Consider the following 13,423-nt stretch of genomic DNA (forward strand, 5'->3'; position numbering starts at 1 on the left):
AAGTTATATGATAACAAGTGATTTATATTTATTTATACAGCTCGGTAGCTATCAATGTAGTTTACATATAATGCAGTCAAATTTTGAATCAAACATCAAACGTATTATTTGTACGTAAATGTACTGTAAATTTGTTTTGCAACAGCATTCATGATCAATATCTAATATCATACATGTTAGAAATAGAGACAGTAGATACCAGGGAGAAAATCAAAAGTCATAAGTCGAAGAAAAACAGACAATACCATGACGATAAATAAAAACGACAAAAAAGACAAACAACAGTATGCAAAACACTCCACAGAAAACTAAAAGACTGAGCAACACGAACCCCTCCACAAACGGAGTGATCTCAGGATCTCCGGAAGGACAAGCAGATCCTGTTCCACTTTTGGCAGCCATCGTGTTGCTCATAGCAAGTAAAAATTAGGCGATGAGTCGCATTCGGCGATGTCAGAACCAAGGCAAAGAGGACGGGATTTTGCTTACGACAATTGGGACATATCCGTGGTCATCTGTGGCATAAAAAATCCATAACATTATATACTTTACCTTACTGCACAAAATAAGTAAGTAGTCAATTATTATAGGCTTTTTTCGAAATAGGCCTTCTTGGTTTACTGTTCCATATGTTTTATATATTTGATTTCACTATTTCATGAGCTATAGCGGACATGAATTAGATTATTTCACTCCAGTCTGAAAAAATACAACACGATTCTGAAAAAGTATATATATACAAAACTTGTTTGTGATCGTTTAAATAAGGTAATGACAAAATTTAAATGATGTAAAAATAAGATGTGGTATAATTGTCAATGTGACAATTTTCCACCAGAGACCAAATGACGTACAATGTAGAAGTTAGCAAATATCATACGTACGGCCTTACACAATGAGATAAACCCATACTGCACAGAAAGCTCTAATGGCCCCGAAATGACTAATGTGAAACAATTCAAACGAGAAAACAAACGACCTGACAATGTACAAAACAATAAACGAAAAACAAATATGAAATACAGCAACAAACGACTGAATTACAGGCTTCTAGGAACAGCACATACAGAATGAGGCGAGGATATATATATATTTTGTTGGTTTCCCCCACCCTTAACCTAGGACAGTGGATTAACAGCACAACATTAGATCAGAAAATAAAAATCAGATGAAAAAAGGTTTGCCTCATTATATCGAAACAAAGCACACTTTAAAAACTCACAAAAAGACTTAAGACACAAAGTACCGATCTGAGAGTTCTTGCAATTACCGAAAGCTAGTTGAAAACCAATAATAACTAAATAGAAAAATGATGAATCAAAGACTTAAATACCCTCAGTACACGGTTAATGGATCTAGTGTAAAGACGTTATTGTCAAAACATGATCTTGTGCAATGAGTTCACTAGATGTGGACTTAAACTTATGTCAAAAATACGTACATTATAAAAAGTACTAGTTGTACTTGATCTTGATAGTCAAAAGAAAAGTGCTGATGAACTATAGGTTGTTGGAATGGTTTAATTTGTTAATCAGGATTTTCATTTCAGAAAATAAAAAAGAATCTATGTTTGTTTGGTTAAATTTTAAACAGACATGATAACACGCGGAGTATTACTAAAGAAACCAGATATAAACGTCTTACACCCCACTCCGTCAGACATATGTTTTAAATGAACCCTCACCTGAGTGATATTACATAAAAATGTTTACAAAGGTAGAAACGTGTGAATTCATTTTAAATTATGTGTACCAGCTACACAAAATAACGGAAGTTAGCACTAACAAATACTATCATGTGTAAACATAGGCAAAGTTTTGAAGAAAATATATTAAGTAAGGTACGTAATTTTTGTGAAAAAGTTTTTGTGGTTACGAAGCACACATGTTATTAACTTGTTTAAATGTCTATGTTTTTTAATATTTCATTACAGAATTTAAACCCAGAATCTGGTCACGCTTCTGTTAAGTTTGATATTGATGTTTTTGATGATCAGAAATTTGATGTACAAAGCACAAGAGACTGATTTGTAATAATAAAACCCAAGTGTGAATATTCCAATTGAAAATGGTAACTGATTGCTACATTTTCTACAACCCCCTTTCCATCCACAAAACATAATCAAATATATGACAAATACATTCATAGTAATATAAGTATGAATCATATTTGCAACGAATTTGAAAATTCATTTTAGAATTCCCCAATTTCGTATTGTTATTGCTCATATATATGATGAACTGTTGTCAACATGACATATTGGCCAGTTTATTATTATACTAAGGTTTTATTGCAATTAATCATGTAGTAGGTATTGTTACTTATATCATCTCCTTCCATATAAAATATATACATACCGGTGTCAGTAAAACACATACAAGAAAACATTGGAACTTTAAACAAGGAATATGAGTGTAAACAGCAAACATTAAGACTAACCTATAACCGACTTGGAACATATAATTTATAATTACTTTTTATATAAAAATAAGGAGATGTGGTATGATTGCCAATGAGACAACTATCCACCAAAAGTTCAAATGAAGTAGATACAGCAATTATAGGCAACCGTGCGGCCTGTTTATTGAAACAATAAACTTTAACATACATTCTTTAGTTCGTTCTTGTGCTTTATTTCTAACAATAAATTTTCAGTATCAAACTCTTCATTCATGTCAATAAAAATTTCTTCCATTGTAATATTGTCGACATATTCAACATGAAAACAGCAGGAACTTGATTAAGGATTGCAATTTACATCAATTTAATCGTGGAAGCAGTAACTGATGAAACTATATTTGTACTTTGGTATCTTAATATTGTTTGCAATATTCTAAATATTTTCGAACAACCATAATATTCCTGAGTCAAAATGGTTAATGTAATTTTTTGTTTGAATTAAGAAATCAATTGTTTATTGTTTTAATTTTTTTGTTTTAGATTATAATAGAATCTGACACTAGTTGTAATGAACGGTTTATGAATGATATACATCTAGGGGAACACAAGTTTGCATTACTTTTTAATGTTATATCCTGATAGTACGCTCATGTAACTTGGGACAAGAATGTATCCTGGAAAAAGGGATATGTTATATCAATTCATTAAAAACAAAATTAACTTTGCAAAACCCAGAGTAAAGGGAATATGCTTCTATTGCTTTTCTTAGTAAAGTTCCAGCGATGGAACGGCGCAAAACACTCACCTCAGTGCAAGTTTGACAGGTCCCTATAGCATAGGTTTGAGTGGAATTTATTGGCAGAGAAAAGTAAACACCCTACCAAACCTTTGACCTACATTTAACCGTTCGTTGCTTTTAAATTAGGGTTTTACGTTAAAGGTCTGATACTGGGTTGTTAATTGTCAATTATATAACTTTATTTAAGGATGACGTATATATAGGGGATTATATCAGCTTCCTATAAAAAAAAAGAAGATAACTGCATGACGTTTATTTACACTTCATTAATGTGATGTAAGTTTGTGACCTACATTTAAGTTGTTTACTCACTTTTATGACATAAAATATCAACCTGGTGTTGTTACCCTTGTACTCTGGCAAATGAAACTATAAAACGGTCACCTTTTTCGAATAATACTATTTTTTTCAATCTTGATAAATGATAAAGTAAAATAGGTTTATTCACCAAAGTAAACACATTTCTGTTTACTGTCTAAAACTGTTATTTATGATGGACAATATAGGAGAAAATAAACAAATCATATAGCCGAGAATTCAATCGGGTTATTTTCTGTATGCTTTAGAAATGGTTTCTGTGTTAATCAAATAAAATAAAGCACCTGCTACTGTTATAATCAAGTTCTGTACATCCGTATACAGTTTAGATTCAAAATCAGGTTGTTGTACAAGATAAAATCATCATTCGCTACTCTATTACTCTCTATTAATTTATTTCAATACTATGTAAGGCTGATGCCAACTATTATATGGACATCATAAATTGAAGGCAATACACAGCTATCAGACTATATACACAATAATTTTATCTAAACATTTTGTTACATGAATAAAAGAGGGGGAGACATCAATAAGACATCCACGTTTACCCAAAAAAAAGTGAGGAGAGGTCACAAACGATTCACCAATAGAATGTAGTCCTGATGGCCAAACTCTACATGGTCCCGAGTTAAGACAAGTTCTGAATGAAACCAAACAGACAAATGAATACACATACGCTATTTGTTCACCAGCACTAGACATCAAAGAAATTTCCGTCAAATTTTGATATCACAGGGAATATTTCTGAGGCTACTATGCTAAATATATTGTTGTTTAATTGTGTTTTATGACGTCACTGACACATACTCCCAACTAGCGATAAGGTCTAAGAAAAACGTCGAAGAGCTTCCTGACATGTCGTTCGTGTCCAAGAAAAACCTCCCCTGCTCTTGCATCTTTGTTATTAATTCAATTGTCTTTAATGGCATGGGAAAAAGTTACATGCTAATGGCAGTGGTATTGAAATACTGCTGAATTTACATCATGGTGACTTCTTTCACGACCCATTTCGATCGCCTAGTGGCCTGTTTCAATGCAAAATTTCTGTCCCTTCCAAACATACCCTAATACCAGTTTCAGTCCGAATTTCCCGCCCTTAATCCCGGTTGACGCACAATTAAGAAGTTATCTCATCTATTGTTAATTTGTTCGTGTCCTGAATATGAATGAAATAATTACCACAGGATGTGAATCAAACTATCCGACTGGAAGAGGCTGCGTATTTATACATCCCACATAGTCAAACGAACGGAGAAACTAGGACCAACTTGTTTATCCCAGGTAACTCAGGGACGGCATTAAATTATTAGACCATCTAAGAATCATGAAAAATCTGGGTTGTGTGTCGAAAGATTATTTATACTTTTATATACAAGTATTGTATGTAAGTTAATAATATATATGTTGATATTATGAATAATTTTCCATATGGTCCATTGTCATAAGTTAGAAGTTTTAAATTAAAAAAAAACTGTCTCGAGTGGAGAAATATCGTATCGGATTCGCACTTGATGCAGTGGCTTAATCTATATATATATAAAAGTCTAAATTGAAAACAACGTTCAAACCTATGATTGCGTTGGATAAAAACCGCAATTTTTATACGTGTGCATGTAAAACAAATTTCTTGGTAGAGGGGTCTAAATACTGCACAAACAACAATTTCCAAAAGACCAAAAAAAGTGAAAAAGTCTATTTTAACAAAACGCATTTGACTAACAGGTCGAACAACTGATGTTCTTAAATCTTGGGTTTAAGAACATCAGTTGTTCGACCTGTTAGTCTAGACTTTTTCACTTTTTTTGGTCTTTTGGAAATTGTTATATATATATTGTGCGTCCGTTCGTCCGTACGTTCGTCCGTTCGTCCGTCTGTCCCGCTTCAGGTTAAAGTTTTTGGTCACTGCAGGTTAAAGATTTTGGTCAAGGTAGTTTTTGATAAAGTTGAAATCCAATCAACTTGAAACTTAGTACACATGTTCCCTATGATATGATCTTTCTAATTTTAATGCCAAATTAGAGTTTTGACCCCAATTTCACGGTCCACTGAACATAGAAAATGATAGTGCGAGTGGGGCATCCGTGTACTATGGACACATTCTTGTTTTAATAATTAGTGTATAGCATTAATCAGTCGTGGTGTATTATGTGTTCCTACAATATGCTGACTAAAATCATAATGTTATAAGTGCATTGTGTATAGATTAAAGAGTATTAATTATTTGTACTATATATACCTTATATTAACAATAAGATAAATCCAGCCCTGCAACCCTACTAATCTTAAAATATTTTGGATGTGTCGAGTCAAGCGATTGGTCGTTCAGATTAAAACGACCAGATAAATTTGAATAACAAAAGTAAGTTTGTTGCCGATTAACGTTATCTATATATAGATCTATTTAAAAAAAGATCTAAATATTTTTCAAATTTTAATAAATCTCCCCGCTAAAATTTCACAGATATTTTCAAAACCATAAGAGAATGCATTTTTTTGTAAACGTTTCTCAAAACAGAAAAAAAAACTTCCATCTCCTTTATGCCAATAGATTTGAAGTAGGATTTTTTTTCTCTTGCTGTCGATAGGTTTTTAATTAAATTCTAATCATGTTAAAACAGCACCCTCTCCTAAGTTTTTAATGCACAAAACTACTGTACATAAACAGTTGTGAGATCTGTGAACTGATTTGTCTATAGTGCTACGATTCTGCAGAAAGTCTTTTTTACACAACTTATAAATACAGTGTATACGTTTAGTTGACGGCGTTATTATGATTAACTGACTGATTGGTGCTTGCTTAACGTCCAGTTGCAAATATTACGAGCCTATTCAGGACGAGAAGGTTCTGCAGGGAAGGTCGACTGGGATGAAGGTCGGGGAAAATAGGTCTGCCATTGGAAAATGATGAATGTTGGGTAATGGAAGAAAGTTTGCCTTACAACATGCCACCTACGTTGTTAAAAGTTTGTTTAATGACAAGGGTCCTTTCAGAATACGATTGATATGTGACGTATTGTATAGTGTTAGCACTACTGTATTTCAGTTGCGCACAGTATTATATACGATTCCCTGTTCCCAATTACAGTATTCTGTTTCTTTGGAATGGGATCTTTGACATTACCAAAATGTACTTTTCTGGTTAAGTGTATTTATGGAGATAATGTGTTCAAACATTTCTCGTGGCGGCAGCATTTTTTTTTCTTCAGGTAGCCACATCCGTATCTTATTATCATCCACCATGTCTTATGCGAGACATTTTCCTAAACGAAGTGGTGATTATGTATTTTAATAGGACCATCAAATCTTTAACCATGCATGCATGTACAATGTATATACCCCCAATTTTTAAAGCAGTTTCAAGTACAAGATATCATCATGAATTTCAAATTTGGTACTTTGTTAAACTTTGGTTTACTTTAGTAGGCGGTCATCTTTCATTTAAGATCTGCATCAAAAATAACAAATTTTAATGTTCGATATAACTCATGATAAAGTCGTCATCTACTTACTAAATTATTGAATCCTCAATAGAAGTACAGATTGTAAGAAATGGTTTACATATATTTTCGAAAGTACAGATTTTGTTCGTCAATAGGAATATTTTATCTTAGTCTTCAATTGATATCAAACTCATAAAACGATTTCAAAAAACAAAACAGACTTGTTGAAACTATATGTATTTATGAAGAATAATTTATGATAGAAAACTGGTATTTATAGAGATGTAAATTTAATTTGTATTTCTGAGAAATTGGGTCTGTAGTCATACCCAATGAATCTGAAGTATGTAACTGCATTGTTCAATGTTAAGTTTTATGATCAGGCGAAATCAAGTGTTAACATGGTAAACAATATCCATTCCTTTTTGTAATATGAGTCAATCAATTGATTGAAAATTGTTTTGCATATAAATAACAAAACTTTTAATTTTTCCATGAAATATTTAGATTTTTAACAGATTTTGGTGGTCTCAGGTTAATACAAATATTTAGATTTTTAACAGATTTTGGTGGTCTCAGGTTAATACAAATATTTAGATTTTTAACAGATTTTGGTGGTCTCAGGTTAATAAAAATATTTAGATTTTTAACAGATTTTGGTGGTCTCAGGTTAATACAAATATTTAGATTTTTAACAGATTTTGGTGGTCTCAGGTTAATAAAAATATTTAGATTTTTAACAGATTTTGGTGGTCTCAGGTTAATACAAATATTTAGATTTTTAACAGGTGGTCACAGGTTAATACAAATATTTAGATTTTTAACAGATTTTGGTGGTCACAGGTTAATACAAATATTTAGATTTTTAACAGATTTTGGTGGTCTCAGGTTAATAAAAATATTTAGATTTTTAACAGATTTTGGTGGTCTCAGGTTAATACAAATATTTAGATTTTTAACAGATTTTGGTGGTCACAGGTTAATACAAATATTTAGATTTTTAACAGATTTTGGTGGTCACAGGTTAATAAAAATATTTAGATTTTTAACAGATTTTGGTGGTCTCAGGTTAATACAAATATTTAGATTTTTAACAGATTTTGGTGGTCACAGGTTAATACAAATATTTAGATTTTTAACAGATTTTGGTGGTCACAGGTTAATACAAATATTTAGATTTTTAACAGATTTTGGTGGTCACAGGTTAATAAAAATATTTAGATTTTTAACAGATTTTGGTGGTCTCAGGTTAATACAAATATTTAGATTTTTAACAGATTTTGGTGGTCACAGGTTAATACAAATATTTAGATTTTTAACAGATTTTGGTGGTCACAGGTTAATACAAATATTTAGATTTTTAACAGATTTTGGTGGTCACAGGTTAATAAAAATATTTAGATTTTTAACAGATTTTGGTGGTCTCAGGTTAATACAAATATTTAGATTTTTAACAGATTTTGGTGGTCTCAGGTTAATACAAATATTTAGAATATAATTCAAAGAATGTTAACATTATGTTAGGTAAAAAGTAAACATTGCCAACACAAAAAGTACAGACGTGTTATAATATTTGATAAGAACAGAACCTCTTTTATTCAAGCTGAAGATTTCTGAAGATTTAAAAGCTAGGATTCCAAACATGATATTAGATGTGGTTCATGACTTGCAGTTTCTTTCTGGTATCGTCTAGTTATATAGAGTTGCGCTTGTTCTATCGTTTTACATGTGCGTCAATCACTTAGTTGCCTCTCTTGCATCAAACTTAAAGACAGTTGTTCCTTGTATTTAAAAAGGTCAATCCGACCGTTGATTGTAGAATGTGTGATGATGATTTTTAATTATGATAATAACGTATTGTTTTTTAAGTAAGTTAAGTTTTTTAAATCAAAATCTTAAAAAATTTATGTGACAGTTGCATGAAGTAAACTTTTTCATGGAAATGAAATATAATTTCAGATAAATCAGTTGTATCGAGAAATAAACGAAATAAGATATACATGCACTGAGTGGTGTTAGTTAACAATCAATTTCACCGTTTCGTTGGTCTCGTGGTAGCGTCTTCGCCTAGAGTGCTGGAGGTTGTAGGTTAGAACCCCGGCTGGGTCAAACCAAAGACTGTAAAATTGGTATTTGTTGCTTCTCCTCTAAACACGCGGCATTAAGGAGTAAGAGCAAATAACTGGTTGCCTCGGAGTCAGAATAATGTGTCCAGGTAGTGTGAAATGTCTTCCTGCGGACTGTTACCTTGTGAAATAGCATGTTAAAAATCTGGCTCAGCGTATCGGTATAGTACAAAGCAGGGAAAATAGTCATTTTGCATTAACATGTTCTCGTCCCGAATGTGCATTTAATTTGCCGCTGGACGTTAAACAACAACAAATGGAAGTTTTTAACGACCTTGACTGGCTATACAGCCCTTGCACGGTCGGGCCGTTAAACAGCCATTCATCCATAAAATATCTTCGTTCCTTTTGATTTTTCGCAATAGTTCGTTTGTTAATTATAATCTTCATTTTCGATTTTTGATTCCCTTTTTGGTGCCGTGTGTTCGGTATTTCCTCTTCATATCAAAGTATTCGTACTTATAACATGTATAAGTGTTTGACTCGTTAGCACCTTAAAAATTAATCAAAATTCATCTATCATGAAAGATATGTTTTCTTGTTTAAACATTGTGTAAATTAGGTGAAAATATGTCTGCCTTCTCACAATGTTTGTAGTGTCTGCTATAAACCTGCAGATGGCCTCACAGATTTCAAACTGTCTCATTTCTCACTGCAGATGTTAGAACAGTTTATGTAATTGTTTATCATATAATAGTAAATGAGGCAGGAACCGAGATGCTGTGTACATCATATTTAAAGTTTCATTTCAGTATTTATTCATATTCACGCCAATTAAATACAAAATCCGATAAAATCCCCAAGGGTATGATTTCAGTTTGGTTTATAGAACAAGTTGTTATCTTAAGAAATTCTTGCCAAAAAACTTTCTTTCTTGAGATTTTCACATTGAGGCTTTGAAGGTTAATTCTGAAATATTGTGTTACAGGTGCATTGCAAGTGTTCTGCGGTTGCATAACTATTTGGAATTTAGGACTAAAAGGAAAAGGTAAGAGAAATTTTCTATATTTAGATCTAAATCTTTGTTGAGATGTCCTGTGTGTGTGTGAACATGTATTACACCAAAAATGAGATCCATAAGCAAACAGTGGGTAGAGACCAAATTTCCGACCATTGGGCCTTCCTTAACGTGCTCTGTGTATTTGAAGTGTTGTTTTTTTTAATCATCTGTTACGTTAATGTATACAGTATATTAATGGGGGCTAGCTCACAAACTAAAAATGACCATGGCACCATAATCACAGATACATGGAAGTCAACAAACCGCAAAGACTTCACTGTATATGATAGGATTCCTCAGACATGGACAATCACAGATACATGGAAGTCAACAAAACACAAAGACTACACTGTAAATGATAGGATTCCTCAGACATGCACAATCACAGATACATGGAAGTCAACAAAACACAAAGACTACACTGTAAATGATAGGATTCCTCAGACATGCACAATCACAGATACATGGAAGTCAACAAAACACAAAGACTACACTGTAAATGATAGGATTCCTCAGACATGCACAATCACAGATACATGGAAGTCAACAAAACACAAAGACTACACTGTAAATGATAGGATTCCTCAGACATGCACAATCACAGATACATGGAAGTCAACAAAACACAAAGACTTCACTGTAAATGATAGGATTCCTCAGACATGCACAATCACAGATACATGGAAGTCAACAAAACACAAAGACTACACTGTAAATGATACGATTCCTCAGACATGCACAATCACAGATACACGGAAGTCAACAAAACACGAAGACTTCATTGTAAATGATAGGATTCCTCAGACATGCACAATCAAAGATACACGGAAGTCAACAAAACACAAAGACTTCATTGTAAATGATAGGATTCCTCAGACATGCACAATCACAGATACATGGAAGTCAACAAAACATAAAGACTTCACTGTAAATGATAGGATTCCTCAGACATGCACAATCACAGATACATGGAAGTCAACAAAACACAAAGACTACACTGTAAATGATAGGATTCCTCAGACATGCACAATCACAGATACACGGAAGTCAACAAAACACGAAGACTTCATTGTAAATGATAGGATTCCTCAGACATGCACAATCACAGATACACGGAAGTCAACAAAACACAAAGACTTCATTGTAAATGATAGGATTCCTCAGACATGCACAATCACAGATACATGGAAGTCAACAAAACACAAAGACTTCACTGTAAATGATAGGATTCCTCAGACATGCACAATCACAGATACATGGAATTTAACAAAACACAAAGACTACACTGTAAATGATAGGATTCCTCAGACATGCACAATCACAGATACACGGAAGTCAACAAAACACAAAGACTTCACTGTAAATGATAGGATTCCTCAGACATGCACAATCACAGATACATGGAATTTAACAAAACACAAAGACTTCACTGTAAATGATAGGATTCCTCAGACATGCACAATCACAGATACATGGAAGTCAACAAAACACAAAGACTTCACTGTAAATGATAGGATTCCTCAGACATGCATAATCACAGAATTCGCGATAAATATTCATTTGAAAATATTCAATTTACAGGAAAATATTAACATGTAAAATAAAGTTTAGAAAATTTACAGAAAATGAACGGCGTCCGTACCAGCTGAAAAAAAAAACGCCCTATGAATTACCTTCCTTTGTTTAACCCGAACTAATTACTGAGCTGCTGCTTTGGAAGATATATGAAAAATACGATTTAAACAAGCATATCTGTGACCAGAAAGGTCAATAGAATATATTAGCTATACTATCTTGTCGAGCTATGTTAAACTTGCATGCAGATAATGTACAAAAGGGATGAACAATTTGATGTCAATTTATTTTTCTCTATTATAATGTTAGTTTTCATCAAGTCTTTTAAATCTTACATACATTTACAGTTCTACAGTTTCATTTGTATATTTTGATACTGGAACACCCTTATGTCGCATTTCTGAGCATGTAACCCAATCTTAAGTGCGTAGAGATAGCTCTAAGCTGGAATTCTGAAAGATGCCGGAAGATTTGAGCATTTATCAAAATTATGAATAAGGAGGCCATTCTAAACAAACACCAACATTCTATTGTTTGAATTAGATTTCAGATACGAATAAATAAATTTTTGGTTATGAATATCCGTTGATACATGTTTTAGAAAACAATGCAAAATTTATTAAATTGTATTTATTGTATTCTTTATATATATGCTTTATTATGATTTAACCGATCATGAAACAATATAATTATACAGACATAACAAAAACATGATAAATACAATAACACAAAGGTAAAAGCGATGTTGAGGGGACAATGTAAAAAAAGCAATAGGAAAAGTAGTAAAAATAGTAAAAAGATGAAAGATGGTATACAATAGAATTCCAAAATAACAATATACTAAATGAAAGTACATTTAGAGGTTACCAGTAGATGTCAGATTGAATTTGTTAATTATATAAAGATAAGGAGATGTGGTATGATTGCCAATGAAACAGCTATCCACCAAAGTTCAAATGAAGTGGTTGTAAGTAATTATGTATGGCCTTCAACAAAGAGAAAAACCCATACCGTATAGTCGGCTATAAAAGGACTCGACATTAAAAAGATGAAACAATTCAATTGAGAAAACTAACGGCCTAATTAATAACAAAACAACTTACAAAAAACAAATATGACAGACATGAACCAACGACAACCACTGAACTACAGGCTCCTGACTTGGGACAGACACATTAAGAATTTGGCGGGATTAAACATGTTTGTGAGCGCTCAACCCCCCCCCCCCCTAACCTGGGACAGTGGTTTTACAGCACAGCATAAGAACAAACTATAAAAACCAGTTTGAAATGGCTTAACTCATCAGATCGATACAAATCCCAGATAACCAATTTTTTTATTGTTTGGACTTCTTTTTATAAAGGAACAGGATCCCTAAACTTCTAAGCATTACAATGGTAAATATATTATATATCAAAACAGTCTCTTCTATCAGCAGAAGAAAAATCGACATTCAAGAAGCAAGTTATATTCGTCTTCAATGTTATTAGTTGACTATACAAAAATAAGAAGATATGGTATGATTGCCAATGAGACAACTCTCAACCAGAGACCAAATGACGTAGAAGTTAGCAACTATAGGTCACTATACGACCTTCAAAAATGATAAAAACTCATATCGCATAGCAAGCTATAACAAACCCCGAAATGACAAATGTAAAACAATTCAAACCAAAAAAATAACAGCCTTATCTATGTACAAAACAATAAACGAAAATAACTAACGGCCTAATCTATGTACACAATTATAAACGAAAAACAA

At 32.5% G+C, this 13,423-nt stretch overlaps 1 protein-coding gene across 8 annotated transcripts in view; it reads left to right on the plus strand.

Moving 5' to 3' along the window:
* Nucleotides 1-1,684: 1,684 nt before the first annotated feature.
* The window catches only part of LOC127730612 (octopamine receptor beta-2R-like), a 51,316-nt gene continuing 39,577 nt past the window's right edge, over nt 1,685-13,423 (plus strand). For 3 of the 8 annotated variants that reach the window (XR_007995196.1, XM_052239082.1, XM_052239083.1), the window contains exons 1-2: nt 1,686-1,840; nt 10,015-10,074. The gene's annotated coding sequence lies outside the window, so the exon portion shown is untranslated. Of the gene's footprint in view, nt 1,841-10,014; nt 10,075-13,423 lie in introns of all 8 variants that reach the window. The other 5 variants (XM_052239080.1, XM_052239081.1, XM_052239076.1 and 2 more) reach the window with 3 other exon arrangements.

This window comes from Mytilus californianus, unplaced genomic scaffold (assembly GCF_021869535.1).
Source record: "Mytilus californianus isolate M0D057914Y unplaced genomic scaffold, xbMytCali1.0.p SCAF_2, whole genome shotgun sequence".
Lineage (NCBI taxonomy): Eukaryota > Metazoa > Mollusca > Bivalvia > Mytilida > Mytilidae > Mytilus > Mytilus californianus.